The sequence below is a fragment of the Oncorhynchus kisutch genome, linkage group LG23 (assembly GCF_002021735.2).
Source record: "Oncorhynchus kisutch isolate 150728-3 linkage group LG23, Okis_V2, whole genome shotgun sequence".
Classification (NCBI taxonomy): Eukaryota; Metazoa; Chordata; class Actinopteri; order Salmoniformes; family Salmonidae; genus Oncorhynchus; species Oncorhynchus kisutch.
In genome coordinates, this window is record NC_034196.2 from 38,041,719 (window position 1) to 38,059,571 (window position 17,853).

The following is a 17,853-nucleotide window of genomic DNA, read 5'->3' on the forward strand; positions in this document are numbered from 1 at the left end:
TACATAGAGCCATGACTACATGGAACTCTATTCCACAGTACTACATAGAGCCATGACTACATGGAACTCTATTCCACAGTACTACATAGAGCCATGACTACATGGAACTCTATTCCACAGTACTACATAGAGCCATGACTACATGGAACTCTATTCCACAGTACTACATAGAGCCATGACTACATGGAACTCTATTCCACATAAAGTAATTCATGCAAGCAGTAAAATTAGATTTAAAAAACAGATACAAATAAGCCTTATGGAATAGCAGGGACTGTGAAGCGACACAAACATAGACACATGAATACAAACACACGATAACAAACGCACTATACTCACACGTACACATGTATTTTGTGTTATAGATATGTGGTAGTAGAGTAGGGGCCTGAGGTCACACAGTTAATACGTTATGAAATCTGTTCTGAATGTATTGGTGGCGCAGGGGACTAATTCCATAGTTAGAGGACCGAAGATCATTGGTTTGAATCGCACTGACGCCGCACCACAATAAAAAATAAATGGCTTTGCATAATTAATGCCTAAGCAAATGGATTTTCATCTGTGCATGAAGTTCAAAAAGGGTCAATTAAGCTAGCAGTTTTATTAGAATTCTTATTGAAACATGTTCTCAAACGTTATTTAATTACCTTCAAATAACCTATGATTTTTATTCTCAGAATGTTAATAAAACCTCTCAGGAAAACTTTCAGGGAACCGGAGCAAAACATTTTCAGAACCTTCCTGCAACTTACAATGAACGTTACCAGAACAGGCAAAAATCTCACTTCCGTTCTCAAAACTTAAAAATTCAGTTTTACCAGTCAGGAAACTTATGGCTTCGTTCCCAGAAACAATGGGAAACCACAAAAGTATGGCCCCACAACTTCCAAGGAACAAAATGTGCTAGCTGGGTAGTAGCCTTGCAAGAGGCTCATAGGAGCAGCTTCATGTACAAGTACACACCCTGGACAGGACGCTAGTCTATCGCAGGGCTTTGGCAGGGTTTGAACCTTGAGTTTATCAACTACATGTACAAGTGTGAATAACTAAGAGTCTTATAGGAGGTTGAGTTTTCATCTAACAAATCCTACAACACAGAACAAAACATCTTGCCATCTTTTAATACTTTAAATCTAAAACTTTCAATTATTTCTTCTTAGAAGGCGAATTGAATTCTTAAAAAGTTTGAATGTCAGATCTGTCATTTGTCAGCCCACATTAGCATGTAAATGACCCAGAGGATGTATTTAGCTAAATTGCTAAATTGACAGTGCCATGATCTCTTCCTGTGACATCTGCTTTATAAATCAAGTGAGTTAGTTCATGAGTTTTGATTGGACTTGCAATAGGAATACCTCGACAGGACAGACAGTTTCCTTTACTAGATAATCAAAAATAATCTAGCACTTCCCATTTCCTTTACATTCAGGAGGAACATGAATGACCGTGTGCTGTGTGTGCCATTGTAGGCTGTATACTGTACAATGGACAAATTGTATGGCCCTGAACATTGTGCTTTCCATTTATTAACAGTACTGACTGCTCAATAGATTTTGACTGGTTGCAGGTTAATATCAACAAAGAACAAGAACTACAGTATCACAGAGACAAAGGACAAGTTTGTGAGATGCAGGGTACAGTACTGTAAAAATAGGGGTACAAGGAGGAGGAAGAACAAAAAACAAAATTGCAAAGAGCAAAGCAGAGTAGTCATTTCTGATCAATTTTGAGCTACTATGATAGAACATGTGTTCGTTCATCAAAAGACAATGACGGAAAAATATGAATATTTCTTTAGATTAAAAATGTACTTCTCCCTGAAAATTGTATGTTTTGAACAATAACCTCACACTCAAAGTCAACAAAACTAAGGAGATGATTGTGGACTTCAGGAAACAGCAGAGGGAACACCCCCCTATCCACATTGATGGAACAGTAGTGGAGAGGGTAGTAAGTTTTAAGTTCCTCGGCGTACACATCACAGACAAACTGAATTGGTCCTCCCACACAGTCAGCATCGTGAAGAAGGCGCAGCAGCGCCTGGGTATTTTGAAGTACTGACGGTATGATTTTCAATACCGTCCCCCAGAAATGTGATTGTTCGTTTACAAAGAGCACATGGGGCTTAGCAAATGTGACGTGACGATCCACTGTTGAGCAGCACAAGAGAGGCGATCAAGTTACACAAGGAATTCACAACTAATGTTTGCCAGCTAAGTTAACTATCTAAGATGTGCCAAGTACATTTTCTCCAGCTCAGAGCTCCAGCTATGCATTTTGGTTTGCTAAATTGCTAGCTGTAACATTAGGTGTCTAGCTTGCAATATCAAGCTGCTTGGTTACAGCAAAGACAATCAATCCCCTTCTGGATCAAGTGTGAGTAGCCTTTTGAGATAGATAGTATAATATATAGTATATATACTATATATTATACTATCTATAATATATAGATAGTATATAGATAGTATAACTTTATGAGCCAGGTTGTCTGTCCTTGCATTTGGTTTATGTTCGCTTGCGCTTATTAGCATATAGCTAGCATCAGCTAAAGGAATTCGCTAGTATTTTGTTAGCATTTGTTAGTATAAGAAATAATCCAAAAAAATTGCCCCTCTGCCGGTAATACCGTATACCCCGTTATGGCACAGGAACTGTATGAAGGTATGGAAATCTAATGCTTTAAGACATGGCGTTTCAATCAGTAATGTAGTGCTAGAAAAAGTGGTGGGTAAACTTTGATTGGCAGTCACGGTGCAAAAAATTACGTTCGCTATACTTTCAATGCATTTTTCCCCAAAAGTTTGGTAAACTTTACCCTCCACTGCATCACTGGGTTCAATGTACTTGCTATAGAAGATGTAGAGCAGAATTGGGGAAAATTCTATTTCATTTCACATCAGGAAATACATTGGAAACCACTTAGCTAAATAACAGAACTAAACAAATGTCTAGAAAATGTCAACTACTGTATGTGAACTACTACAGTAAGACACTGTTCAGTGAAGTACCAGGCACAAGCAGTGAGAGGCACAGCCTAATTAAGAGTGTGTGTGTGTGTGTGTGTGTGTGTGTGTGTGTGTGTGTGTGTGTGTGTGTGTGTGTGTGTGTATGTGTGTATGTGTGTGTGTGTGTGTGTGTGTGTGTGTGTGTGTGTGTGTGTGTGTGTGTGTGTGTGTGTGTGTGTGTGTGTGTGTGTGTGTGTGTGTCGGTTGCCACTTACCATGCTCACTAATGTCTCCAAAGCTTACGGTGTTTAAATGGTCTTTCTCTAAGCAGCCCCTTGCTACTGTTTATTGGGACAGGTGGTGCATTCAGAAAAGCTGTACAATTCCCCTATCTGAGATATCTACTGCAGCCCTCTTCCTCCACATACAACACCCATTCTGCCAGTCACATTCTGTTAAAGGTCCCCAAAGCACACACATCCCTGGATCGCTCCTCTTTTCAGTTCGCTGCAGCTAGCGACTAGAACGAGCTGCAACAAACACTCAAACTGAACAGTTTTATCTCAATCTCTTCATTCAAAAGACTCAATCATGGACACTCTTACTGACAGTTGTGGCTGCTTTGCGAGATGTATTGTTGTCTCTACCTTCTTGCCCTTTGTGTTGTTGTCTGTGCCCAATAAAGCATCGCACTTTAAAGGGGGATTCCACTAATGGTCAAACGTGTTTGGGGAAACAAAAAACATTAGGATATACTCATAAACATATATGTTGACAGATGTTGAGAAGATACAGCATTTTTGCTCATCCCATAACCCCAAAAAAGGTAACTTGGTCCATTTGATGCCCCACCTGCGTTAGCTGTGATTGATTGAGCTTTCCTGTCTCAAAACTGTCCAGCCCCGTCTATCCGGTACTCCAAGCCGACTTGAGAAAACGCGCAAAGTATTTGAAAGACTTTAAATACTACTTGAGCCCAGGTCTGGCCAGTGTCCGCATATCATTTCACCTAACGCTCTAGTTTTCATCATCAGAAGTGGGATTAGAACCAAAGGAGGTTGTTGGTTCCAGACAGTCAGACATCAGGGGATGAGGAGGGTCAGACAGTAAGGATGGGAAGTGTGACTGCCACCAGAGACAAGAGAGCAGGAAATGACAGTAAAGTCGCCCGTTTATGGCGGCTTCCAGGCAGTGGACTTGGATACGAGAGGCCTGGAGTGAAAATATAGAGTTACACACTTTGCTGCCCTGAGGACCCAGACCCTAACAGCAGAGAGAGATATCAGAGGGATATGTCGGTAGGCGCCAACCGTGAAAGCCTTAGTCATAACGCCAAAACGATGTTATCTTATGACAAATTGTATTATAGAATGTTATGCCATTGTGTAGTTCAAAAAGATGTGCATTAGGGAAAGTATGCTAATGGGTAACTCCTCTGTCACTCGGTGGCATCGTTCCCATTGTTATCGACATTCTGCTGACACCGCAGCCATGTTGATGGCTGATGACAAATGATGACAAATGCCCAGTCTTTCTGAACGGGAGCAAATGACTGTTTTGTCTAAATTACACTAAAGTGGCTTGGAAATATGATTACTAAAGTAGGCAAATAATTAGGAAACAACTTTGCCATCCTTATGATGCAGGGCAAGTTTACTTTAGAGATATGGCAATGTTGCCATTAGGTAGGAACATTTGTAAAAAAATATCTAGCAATGCTAATATTAGCTAGCTAAAATTCAGTGCTGTCCCCTCAATCTTAGGTGGCTAGCTAAAGTTATACTGCATCTAAAGTCAATCTGGTGACATCACAATGATGACAAAAGGTTTTCCTACTAATTATTTGCCTCCTTTTTAAATGTCATCGTTTCCAAGACACAGTAATGCACTTTAGATTAACTCTTCATCAACGCCCATTGGGAATGTATTGAGTAGAATGTTCAGTTGGGCATCAGTCCTAAAATTAACGTTCAAAACAATATTGTGACAAAACGTGCAACCTGGTTTCAAGTCCTGGGTACCGTTGAGCCATTGACCCTGAAAACAGCTCACTTGATTCAGCCCTTAGTGCAAATGTTCCACTGTACAATTATCCCTGTTGCCCGGCAATTGACCTCTGTTACGCTGATCAAGCTGCCAAATTTGGGACTTAGGATCAAATTGTACTACTGCTGCCAACAATGTTAGAGCGTCTTTAACAAGACTGATCTCAAATAGACACTTAATCTGAAAACATACTGTATACCAGTATGATTCCTGATTGAATAATCTGTCCCTTCTAGGGTTTACGGGTTGGCTCTATACCCTGATATCTAATGCAGAGGTCTGCAATGCTCTTTGAAGTTAAGCGTGTGCCCTCTTTGACTTTTAGAGAAAAGTAATGTTGTCATAAGAGAAGAATTTCCAATTATCAGAACTTAAAGTGTAGATTACATTTGCTGGGTCTACGTCAGTGATACTTCCTATAGAGAGTGAACTGTGAATGTGATGGGGATAGGCTACCTCTTCATGCCATCCTCATCCATTTAGCCATTTAGCCATGTTGAGAATATGTTCAGAAAGAACATGGGCAAAACCAAATATAGCTGGATTAGAACATGAGTGAAACCAATGTTAGTTAGCTAGAACACGGGTGAAACCAACATTAGCTAGCTAAAACATGGGAAAAACAAGTTGAGCTAGCTATAACATGGGTGAAATCTACTTAAACTAGCTAGAACATGGGTGAGACTAAGTTTAGCTAGAACATGGGTGAGACTAAGTTTAGCTAGAACATGGGTGAGACTAAGTTTAGCTAGAACATGGGTGAGACTAAGTTTAGCTAGAACACGGGTGAGACTAAGTTTAGCTAGAACATGGGTGAGACTAAGTTTAGCTAGAACATGGGTGAGACTAAGTTTAGCTAGAACATGGGTGAGACTAAGTTTAGCTAGAACATGAGTGAGACTAAGTTTAGCTAGAACATGGGTGAGACTAAGTTTAGCTAGAACATGGGTGAGACTAAGTTTAGCTAGAACATGGGTGAGACTAAGTTTAGCTAGAACACGGGTGAGACTAAGTTTAGCTAGAACATGGGTGAGACTAAGTTTAGCTAGAACATGGGTGAGACTAAGTTTATCTAGAACGCGGGTGAGAATATGTTTAGCTAGAACATGGGTGAGGCTCAGCTTAGCTAGAACATGGGTGAGACTAAGTTTAGCTAGAACATGGGCAAAACCAAATTTAGCTGGATTAAAACATGGGAGAATCCAACGTTAGCTAGCTAGAACATGGGTGAAACCAAGAAGATAGCCGGGATATGCTTTCCCTTTAAGATGGTTTCCTCTAGGTTTCTTCCTTCTAGGGAGTTTTTCCTAGCCAATGTGTTTCTTCTTCTGCTTGCTCTTAATTACCGTAATTAATCTAAATTAAGATAGAAATGCTAAGTTCTTCCTAATTATTCCATATTCTAAAGTGTAAAACCCAACAACATACATCCGAAACATCACATTACTATGTAGGAGTCAGAGTATGCTACGTGGGATAGGGTGTATAATTAAGCAATAAGGCCCGAGGGGGTGTGGTATATGGCCAATATACCACGGCTAAGGACTGTTCTTTTGCACAACGCAACGCCGAGTGCCTGAATACAGCCCTTAGCCGTGGTATATTGGCCATATACCACAAACCCCAGAGGTGCCTTACTGCTATTATCAAATGGTTACCAAGGTAATTAGTGCAGTAAAAATACATGTTTTGTCATACCTGTGGTATATGATACCACGGCTGTCAGCCAATCAGCATTCAGGACTCCAACCACCCAGTTTATAATTGAATGAAGATCAGTAATGTAATTATTTGGTGGGTGCTTATATTTGTCCAAGTGTGTATTATACGCATGTTCGAATAGGACATTTTATTTCTCAATTCTCAATTCTCCCTGAGACACCCTCAAAGAGGGTCGTGGCCAGTGTCTACCATTATCAACGGCAACCCTGGAGCAATTAGGGTTAAGTGCCTTGCTCAAGGGCACATCAAATGATTTTTCACCTTCTCAGCTCGAGGATTCAAACTAGCAACCTTGGGGATATTGGCCCAACACTCTAACCGCTAGGCTACCTGCCACCTGCAGATCACTGCCGAGTGCAAAACTAAATCGGATCTCAATCCAATTGCACATACAGTATGTTACTATGTGATCTACTATACAATACATTTGCATCTATATCATTCAATTCAGATATGTAATACAGTACCACCCGGGGAAGAAAAAAACAACAACTGACCTGCAATAAACCCAAACATGATATTAATCCTGTATCACATTTATATATAAAAATGATATAGAGTACACATCCTCGCATGAATATACCATGATCATTTTTTATTGTTGCAACTGTGGTTTGGATTTGTAAAGGTAACTAATACCGCATGAAAGACGGGTTCATTTTACAGTCGGCTTTGTCAACAATTGTTGTAGATTTTTGGAAGTGGGAGATATTGAGGCCGGCAGTCTAGCTCTGCATGTCTACTGAGATTTGTCATGCCATTGTAATAATGGTGTAAAGACAATGGAGAAAGGGGATGGATAAGTCCATCCTGCAATACTAGATGGGAGTTTTAAAAAAAACAACCAAATAAGTTTTGTTATAGTGGAGAGGGATTGGGCTTTATCAAATATGAGCTCAGTTCAACTCAAAAGGTGAGTTTCAAGGTGGGAGAAATACATTCTTGATGAAAAGCTACAGTACTTTGCCCCTTAGAGACACCATAACGAGCACCCAGAACTTCCCCCTCCCTTAAGAGTATGTTACGTTGACAGGTCCAGAATGAATCTGTCTCAGAAAAATGAAAGAGCGCTTTAGGAGTAACCAGGGTGGGCTCCCTCACATTTATTTCTTTGTGAGGCTAAAGAACTTCTGCCCCCTTCTTATAGCCGTTCAGTACACACGGACATGTGTTCCTGTCAGTCATGACACATCTCCATTTGTCCTCCCCTTACACTCTGTTCTCTCCCCCAAATATCTCACATTCATTTAAAGTGTTTAATTATTCATGAATTATTACAACTCTAATGTTAAAGAGTGCAGAGGCTGGTATTTAATCAAACCTGTAATGTGGAAAGAGTCACTATTCTGTACTGCAAAATCACACCATTTCATATAGAACATCTTTGTTTTGTTTTATGACACCCAGTAAACATTTTCTCAATATTTTCCACACTATGATGCATAACAATCTGGTATTTCACATTGTGGATTTCACAGCATGTAATTGATTGAATTTCCAGCCGTAGGCTCTTTGGAACCATGAAATACACCATACTGTGTGTTGTATCACTCATTGTACTGCAGTAACATTGAATATCACTCTGACCAAATCTCATGATCTTCCTAGTCCTGATTGTGTCCAATCTCTGCATCATAAATGTATGTTTTTACATACATCATCAAGTTTGGAGAAAATAATATAGCTAGCTAGGCATTTACACAAATAAGAATAGGAAACCAGCAAAAATGTGGAAGCATCTGTAACAGCCTTGCTTATTTTGATCTGTCCCAGGGAGTCTGTGTCCATGGCTGAACCCTTTAATTATAAAAGGGAATAATGTTGTTTTTATTGCTAGCAGCTGGAGGAGCTTGCCACTCCCAAAAACAAACTGAGCTTGTTATATTATCATAATGATACAGTCGTGGTAAACGGATTAGCCTACTATGATCATGCTCCGGACTTTCTTTCCCGCGCCCACCCCCATTCAACTTACTGTGTTAGCAACGGCCTGTACTTCTGTTCTTTACTAGCAGTGTTAGGGAGTAAGTGGAGCAACCTTGATTTAGCCTTGAAGACTTGGCGTCTGCTCCCTAAGATAATGCCTACCCACTGGGCACAGACGTCAGTTCAAAGTCTAGTTTTGACATACATTTGGTTGAGTTGTCAATTAACGTGAATTCAAGGTGAAATCAACAACAAAAAAGTTCAGTGTCATTGGATTTTTTTTTAAATGCCCTTACGCGGAAACAACTTTGATTCAACCAGTTTTTGCCCAATGGGTAAGCTTTAACTCAGCAGGCTAACACAGTCTTATGACATGCAGGAAACACAGTTTCGAACCCCTGTTTGTCACATACTACACAAGAAAGCAATAATCAACACACCACACAACAATAGCTTGGACAAACTGTCATGTCTAGTCTAGATGCTGACACTCTTCTCCACTGTCTATTCACCTGACATAGTCAATATTTGACCCAAGTTTACACTTGTGGTCATCTCTCTCATCTTGTTACATGAAAGAGCGTATGTAAGGAACTGTCCCGTTATCTGGTTTTAATGTCCATTCTAGAATTCCCTCCTAGCCAATCAGAAACAAAAATTCAACAATGCTGTGGTATAAAACAGTGTAACATCATCGTATACCAGTGTGAGTCTCTCTCCGGACACTTTGTGCGCTTTTCTTCCATTCACAGCAGGTCACATGACTGTGGCAGCGAGACAATGATCACCATACTGCAGGAGCCTCGCGCTCCGCTCGTCACTGCCCCCGGGACACTAGGCGGCAAGATTTCTCCAACTAAAATAGTTCCACCCTGTGGCACTTACTGGCATGGGCTTAATTCAATGGTTTGGTACACACATTCTTCTTGTTAACTCATTGGAAGCTTTCTATTCAGAGTCTGTCTCGCTTTGAAAAGATGAAGGGGGATGGATGATGTGACAAAGGCATTTTAAGGCACTCAAACACACACACGCGCACACACACGCACGCACACACGCACACACACACACACACACACACACACACACACACACACACACACACACACACACACACACAGACATAAGAATAGAATATGGGCAGAGAGACACATGCACGTGTAACAAGGGAAACTCAGGTCCCATGAAACACATGCAGATGTGTGCACAAGCTCCAACATACCCTTAGTGTACAAAACATTAGGAACATCTTTCCGAATATTGAGTTGCACCCCCTTTTGCCCTCAGAACAGCCTCAATTCGTTGGGGCATGGACTCTACAAGGTTTTGAAAGTATTCCACAGGGATGCTGGCCCATGTTGACTCCAATGCTTCCCACAGTTGTGTCAAGTTGGCTGGATGTCATTTGGATGGTGGACCATTCTTGATACACACGGGAAACTGTTGAGCGTAAGAAACCCAGCAGTGTAGCAGTTATCGACACTCAAACCATACCCCCATTCCAATGCAGTTTGTTCAATAGTTTGTCTTGCACATTCACCCTCTGAATGACAGACACAATCCATGTCTCAATTATCAAGGTGACATCAATAAGGGATCATAGCTTTTACCTGGATTCCCCTAGTCACTCCATGTCATGTAAAGAGCAGGTGTTCCTAATGTTTTGTACACTCAGTTTACATACAGTGACTTCTGAAAGTATTCAGACCCCTTCACTTTTCCACATTTTGCTACGTTACAGCCTTATTCTAAAATGGAATAAATACATAAAACATCCTCAGCAATCCACACAAAACACCCCATAATAACAAAGACAAAACAGGTTTTTAGACATTTTTGCAAATGTATTAAATATAAAAAACAGAAATACCTTATTTACATAAGTATTCAGACCCTTTGCTATGAGACTCGAAATTGAGCTAAGGTGCATCCCTATTTCAATTGATCATCCTTGAGATGTTTCTACAACTTAATAGGAGTCCACCTGTGGTTAATTTAATTGATTGGACATGATTTGGAAAGGCACACACCAGTCTATATAAAGGTCCCACAGTTGACAGTGCATGTCAGAGGAAAAACCAAGCCATGAGGTCAAAGGAATTGTCAGTAGAGCTCAGAGACAGGATTGTGTCTAGGCACAGATCTGGGGAAGGGTACCAAAACATTTCTGCAGCATTGAAGGTACCCAAAAACACAGTGGCCTCCATCATTCTTCAATAGAAGAAGGCCACTCCTCAGTAAAAGGCACATGACAGCCTGCTTGGAGTTTGCCAAACGGCACCTAAAGGACTCTCACACCATGAGAAACAAGATTCTCTGGCCTGATGGAACCAAGACTGAACTCTTTGGCCTGTAGGCCAAGCGTCATGTCTGGAGGAAACCTGGCACCATCCCTACGGTGAAACATGGTGGTGGCAGCATCATGTTGTGGGGATGTTTTTCAGTGGCAGGGACTGGGAGACTAGTCAGGATCAAGGCAAAGGTGAATGGAGCAAAGTACAGAGAGATCCTTGATGAAAACCTGCTCCAGAGCGCTCAGGACCTCAGACTGGGGTGAAGGTTCACCTTCCAACAGGACAACAACCCTAAGCACACAGCCAAGACAACACAGCTTCGGGACATGTCTCTGAATGTTCTTGAGTGGCCCAGACAGAGACTTGAACCCAATCGAACATCTCTGAAGAGACCTGAAAACAGCTGTGCAGCAACGCTCCCCATCCAACCAAACAGAGCTCAAGAGGATCCCAAATACTGGTGTGCCAAGCTTGTAGCATCATATACAAGAAGACTCCAGGCTGTAATCGCTGCCAAGGTGCTTCAACAAAGTACTGAGTAAAGGGTCTGAATACTTATGTAAATGTTATATTTCAGTTGTTTATTTTTAATACATTTACAAAAAATTCAAAAAACTATTTTTTGCTTTGTCATTATGGGCTAGTGTGTGTAGATTGATGAGGGGGGGAAAACAATGTAATCAATATTAGAATACAGCTATAATGTAACAACATGTGGATAAAGGCCTTGTGCAAGCTACTAGTATCAAAACACACACAATTCAATATCAAGCTCACTCAGAATTTGCTAATTAACATTAGAAATCCCAGAGCACACAATGGGCAACCTTGCTTGTGACCTGAACAGTGGCATTGGCCCCCGAGTCAATGCCTAAACTTTGGTTTAGCTGGGTAATGTGCTGGCGCACAGGAGATGCTGGGTCGAACCCTGGCACAGGCGGTTACACTGACACTTACAGTGGGGGAAAAGAGGACCCTATGTATAATATTTGGCTAAACTACCAGACCTCATAAATAGCAAACGTCCAGCTGCTGCTCAATACATGAGGACTTACGGGATAACGCAGAACCACAATGACTCTAAACTCACTGGTTCCCAATGTTCGTGGAGGTAATAAAAAAACTACAATGAGAATAGAGACAGGGCTCTAGCTGTTGCTATTTACCTTCGTGAATAGACACTGAAATTGTTTCCGATGCTTGTCTCGTTTCACCGCGTCGCAGCGCACCATTCAGAACGCAGAACCAAAACAACACTTTTTAAGACCTGTCACTCATGCTAAGTGGCAAGATTATTGCATAACATGATACATCTAATTCAAATACATGAATATGAGATCAATCAACTCTCCTTGAGTTTATGCTTATTGATGGTAGGCCTACATCATCTTACGTTGTATAATGTTTAAGTAACCTAATTTAAAAGCAGTGCATATTTTAATCAGAAAAAAAGATGGGCTTTATAAAAGATGGGCTTCTTAAAATCAGAAGAACTTTAAAGAAAGTTAGGTTCTTATTAGGATTGTTCGAACATATTCAACTAAACACTATATTATGTTTAATACAACCGTACACTGCAGGCTAGATAGACCCGATATTGCCCAATAGGCTACACACCAAGGAACGAAATAATTAATGCAAAACATACCTATTCTATGCGAGGGTTTTCGTCCTATTCGGGCTCATGGATCCTTTAAATGTTTCGCTCCTCACAATTGAATGGTCCTCACTAGTGAATGATGAATGATCCAAAAACTGCAGGTTGACGAAAATAAGTTTATCCGGTGGATGGTGAAACAAAACGTTTTCCACTGAAAGAGGAAACGGGACCTACAGTACGCGTCCAATTATACAAACGTGGTTTATTTTTTAGAATTGCGAAAATGCTTTGGTTTGGCACATATACTGTACATCCCAACATCCGTCGGACAGTGAGAAAGTTATCCCGAAGGTCAAAAACCCTGGCACCACTCTTGTGATGACCTCACCGCGGCGTCAGCCAATCAGGACGGTAAGGGATGCAAGGAGACTTGTAAAAAGGTCTCGACACTTTTTTTGTGTGGTAACTGGAAATTTTGTTTTTGCTGTTGAAAGAAAAAAAGATACCATTATTTTGGATCGTTTCAATATGAACATAGATGTACAAAATTAGTTTACTGAATGTAAAAGTGTTCAATTAAATACATGGGAAAATATGTATTTATCTAAAATGTGCTTTGCAATCTGCGTAACACTCTCCAATGAGCCAATGAAAGGAGCATACAGTATTATAGGCCTAGGTTTACGTTGGATAATTTTTCAACATCTCTGGTGTCATCTAGCGGTAAATGTTGTGTATCACGTGGAATTACTGTACAGCATGGCCAAGCCTATGGTCCATGCTCTTGATATAAAGGATGGCAAAAGTGTACACTTCAGAAGAAGGAAGATATTATTAGGGGTCAGAACTCACCCCTGCAATAGAGTAGTTTGCTGTGTAGGCCCATTAGGCTACAATTAATTAATTAATACATTTATTTAACCTTTATTTAACCAGGAAGTACTCAGAGCGTCCTGGCCAAGATAGGTAGCACCAAGTCATTACACAATTACAGACAGACAACATGAAAAATGACAAGTAATCTAGTAAAAAAAACATAGAATTCACAAGAGTATAACAAAATCATAAAACAGCTAATTAAAAACATTGACAGGTCAAGGAATCAGACTCAAAATCCTTCGTCAGTAATTTAAAAACACCAATCGAGACAAGTTCTTCCAGTTTAAAAGTATTTTGTAAGGCGTTCCAAGCCAATGGCGCAGAGTACATAAAATCCCTTTTACCAAATTCAGTTCAGACATTTGGAACAGTTAGCAGGATAAAGTCCTGCGAACGAAGAGAGTACCCACCACATTTCTGAACAAAAAAATGCCCAAATAAAATGGTAGTAAACCCAAAATCGCTTTGTAAGTAAAAGTATACCAGTGACTGAGCCTATGAGTGACTAGAGAAGGCCAGCCAACCCTGGTATATAAAGTGCAGTGGTACGTAAGGGTTTTTCAGTTTAAAATAAATCTCAATGCGCCATGGTAAAAGGGTGTCAATTGATCTCAAACACTGAGCAGAAGCATTCATATATAAAATATCCCCAATATCCACATACCTGGGGTGGCAGGTAGCCTAGTGGTTAGTGGTTAGAGCATTGGACTAGTAACCAAAAGGTTGCAAGATCGACTCCCTGAGATGACAAGGTAAAAATCTGTCGTTCTGCCGCTTAACAAGGAAGTTAACCCACTGTTCCTAGGCCATCATCGAGAATAAGAATTTGTTCTTAACTGACTTGCCTGGTTAAATAAAGATCAAATAAAATAGTCTAGTAAAGGCATACATGTAGCTGATACTAGCCTCCTTCTGGCTTCAAAAGAAAAACAGGCCTTATTCCTAAAAGAAAATCACAACTTCAGTTTCAATTTTTTTTGTAAGTTGTTGAATATGCAATTTAATAAAAGAGAGGTCGTCATCAATGAATATTCCAAGATATTTATGAGGTTACAGTCTCAATCTCATTGCCCTGGTAGATAGTAATAGGCGAAAGGTTCAGAGATCTATTTCTTGCTTTAGAAAACAACATTAGTTTTGTCAGTATTGAGGATAAGCTTCAATTGACACAAGGTATGTTGCAAGTTGAAAGCAATGTGGTGAACAGTTCCAATGCATCAAGCAGTATGTCTCCCCAGTGGGCATATGACATGATAAAGATGTCTTTTACTGGTTGAAATTAGGTCGGTACGTCATTTAAACATATTACATCCAGATTAAGAAGACCTCTTCCTGATGTCTTTTTGATGTCATGAAAATATGTCTTATTTTGGTTTGTACTATTTCATTAATAGAAACCAATCTACAGTACATAAACATGTCCATAGTGCTTGTGGGCCATGCACCCATTGCATATAAGACACTAGAACCATTACAGTTATAACAATAGGAGTAATGTTCTTTTCCAAAAGGGTTTGATTCAGCTGAGCACACTTGGCAAACAACAGATGGCAGAGCACTCCAAAGCGGGTTAGGGTCTTGTGGCGTACTGTACCCAGTAGCGGGTTAGAGTCTCGTGGCGTAATGTACCCAGTAGCGGGTTAGGGTCTCGTGGCGTACTGTACCCAGTAGCGGGTTAGATTCTCGTGGCGTACTGTACCCAGTCAACACACTGGGCACGAGTCTATTTCTCCGGGCCGACCTCTTCCCTAATCCAGCAGTATCATATTACTCTTGGCTCTGGCTAATGGTACTTGTGCAGAGTCTACTTCAATTTATCCAGCACAATTACATTTTTCAGGCATGTGATGAAATACCAATTGAAAAAAACAAAGAAATATATATTTCACCTCCAAGTCATCAAATTTTCTAGGTCATTAAAAGCTACAATTTGTGACCGTCTCTGCGGTACTATAGCTATCAGAGATGGTCCCTAATTTAGAGGATATCCAGTTCTATAAATGCTTTTGCTATAGGCTATGGCAGTGTTTTTTTGTAGTTACAGTCCACCCAATTGAAAAGTGCACATTCACTTCCATAATGTTTGTTCTAGGCTACCAGCATGTAAGATAAACCTGCACAATAATACAGGATACCCTTACAAAATTTGACTGCCTTTAAAATGCAGTAAACTGCAGAATAATGAATTAATGTTTTTTAAATCAATGATATCTGGATTGCTTGCTCTGTGTATTGGCTCTTAGTGGTATTGTTTTGTCTGTGTTAGCTAATTGCAGTTTGTGCTGCACAGTTTCCTCTGGTCCACTGAATGCTGTTTTGATGTTCTTTGACTAACTACATATGTTTTTTTGTGAATTTAACAAATAACATGTAGGCCTATGTATTTCTTTCAATATCCTACCTATAATCCACCAGGATTTACAAAACCCTAGTTTTATTGCATTTATTTCCATCAATAATTAGTACAAAATTATTGCACCTGAAAATATGACTATTATGAATACACAAAACATGGATTGTTTGTGTAAGAAAGTAAGCTAGGCTAATTATTGAAACTAATGGATGTGAAGATTTTCTTGATTCGAGATCCTTGTATTTTGTATTTGAGAATACCATACATTTTAGGGCCTCCCGGGTGGCACAGTGTTCTAGGGCACTGCATCACAGCGCTAGCTGTGCCACCAGAGACTCTGGGTTCGCGCCCAGGCTCTGTCGCAGCCGGCCGCGACCGGGAGGTCCGTGGGGCGATGCACAATTAGCCTAGCGTCGTCCGGGTTAGTGAGGGTTTGGCCGCTCCTGTGGTAGGCGCGCTAACCAAGGTAGCCAGGTGCACGGTGTTTCCTCTGAGAGTCTCTGGTGGCACAGCTAGCGCTGTGATGCAGTGCCCTAGAACACTCTTCAAAGGGGGAGACCCCCTGGACCCAAACTGTTACAGACCTATATCCATCCTGCCCTGCCTATCTAAGGTCTTCGAAAGCCAAGTCAACAAACAGATCACTGACCATCTCGAATCCCACCGTACCTTCTCCGCTGTGCAATCTGGTTTCCGAGCCGGTCACGGGTGCACCTCAGCCACGCTCAAGGTACTAAACGATATCATAACCGCCATCGATAAAAGACAGTACTGTGCAGCCGTCTTCATCGACCTGGCCAAGGCTTTCGACTCTGTCAATCACCATATTCTTATCGGCAGACTCAGTAGCCTCGGTTCTTCTAATGACTGCCTTGCCTGGTTCACCAACTACTTTGCAGACAGAGTTCAGTGTGTCAAATCGGAGGGCATGTTGTCCGGTCCTCTGGCAGTCTCTATGGGGGTGCCACAGGGTTCAGACTCTTTTCTCTGTATATATCAATGATGTTGCTCTTGCTGCGGGCGATTCCCTGATCCACCTCTACGCAGACGACACCATTCTGTATACTTCTGGCCCTTCCTTGGACACTGTGCTATCTAACCTCCAAACGAGCTTCAACGCCATACGTGGCCTCCAACTGCTCTTAAACGCTAGTAAAACCGAATGCATGCTTTCAACCGTTCGCTGCCTGCACCCGCACGCCCGACTAGCATCACCACCCCGGATGGTTCCGACCTAGAATATGTGGACATCTATAAGTACCTAGGTGTCTGGCTAGACTGTAAACTCTCCTTCCAGACTCATATCAAACATCTCCAATCCAAAATCAAATCTAGAATCGGCTTTCTATTCCGCAACAAAGTCTCCTTCACTCACGCCGCCAAACTTACCCTAGTAAAACTGACTATCCTACCAATCCTTGACTTCGGCGATGTCATCTACAAAATGGCTTCCAATACTCTACTCAGCAAACTGGATGCAGTTTATCACAGTGCCATCCGCTTTGTTACTAAAGCACCGTATACCACCCACCACTGCGACCTGTATGTTCTAGTCGGCTGGCCCTCGCTACATATTCATCGCCAGACCCACTGGCTCCAGGTCATCTACAAGTCCATGCTAGGTAAAGCTCTGCCTTATCTCAGTTCACTGGTCACGATGGCAACACCCACCCGTAGCACGCTCTCCAGCAGGTGTATCTCACTGATCATCCCTAAAGCCAACACCTCATTTGGCCGCCTTTCCTTCCAGTTCTCTGCTGCCTGTGACTGGAACGAATTGCAAAAATCGTTGAAGTTGGAGACTTTTATCTCCCTCACCAACTTTAAACATCTGCTATCTGAGCAGCTAACTGATCGCTGCAGCTGTACACAGTCCATCGGTAAATAGCCCACCCAAATTACCTACCTCATCCCCATACTGTATTTATTTATTTAATTTTCTGCTCTTTTGCACACCAGTATCTCTACCTGCACATGACCATCTGATCATTTATCACTCCAGTGTTAATCTGCTAAAATTGTAATTATTCGCCTACCTCCTCATGCCTTTTGCACACAATGTATATAGACCCCTTTTTTTCTTTT

The 17,853-nt window shown here is 41.2% G+C and overlaps 1 protein-coding gene across 2 annotated transcripts in view; it reads right to left on the reverse strand.

The window, feature by feature from the left end:
- megf10 (multiple EGF-like-domains 10) overlaps positions 1 to 12,873 on the reverse strand; it is a 100,505-nt gene extending 87,632 nt beyond the window's left edge. For both annotated transcript variants that reach the window (XM_020457954.2, XM_020457955.2), the window contains exon 1: positions 12,585 to 12,873. The gene's annotated coding sequence lies outside the window, so the exon portion shown is untranslated. The remainder of the gene's footprint in view (positions 1 to 12,584) is intronic.
- Between the last annotated feature and the right edge of the window lie 4,980 nt (positions 12,874 to 17,853).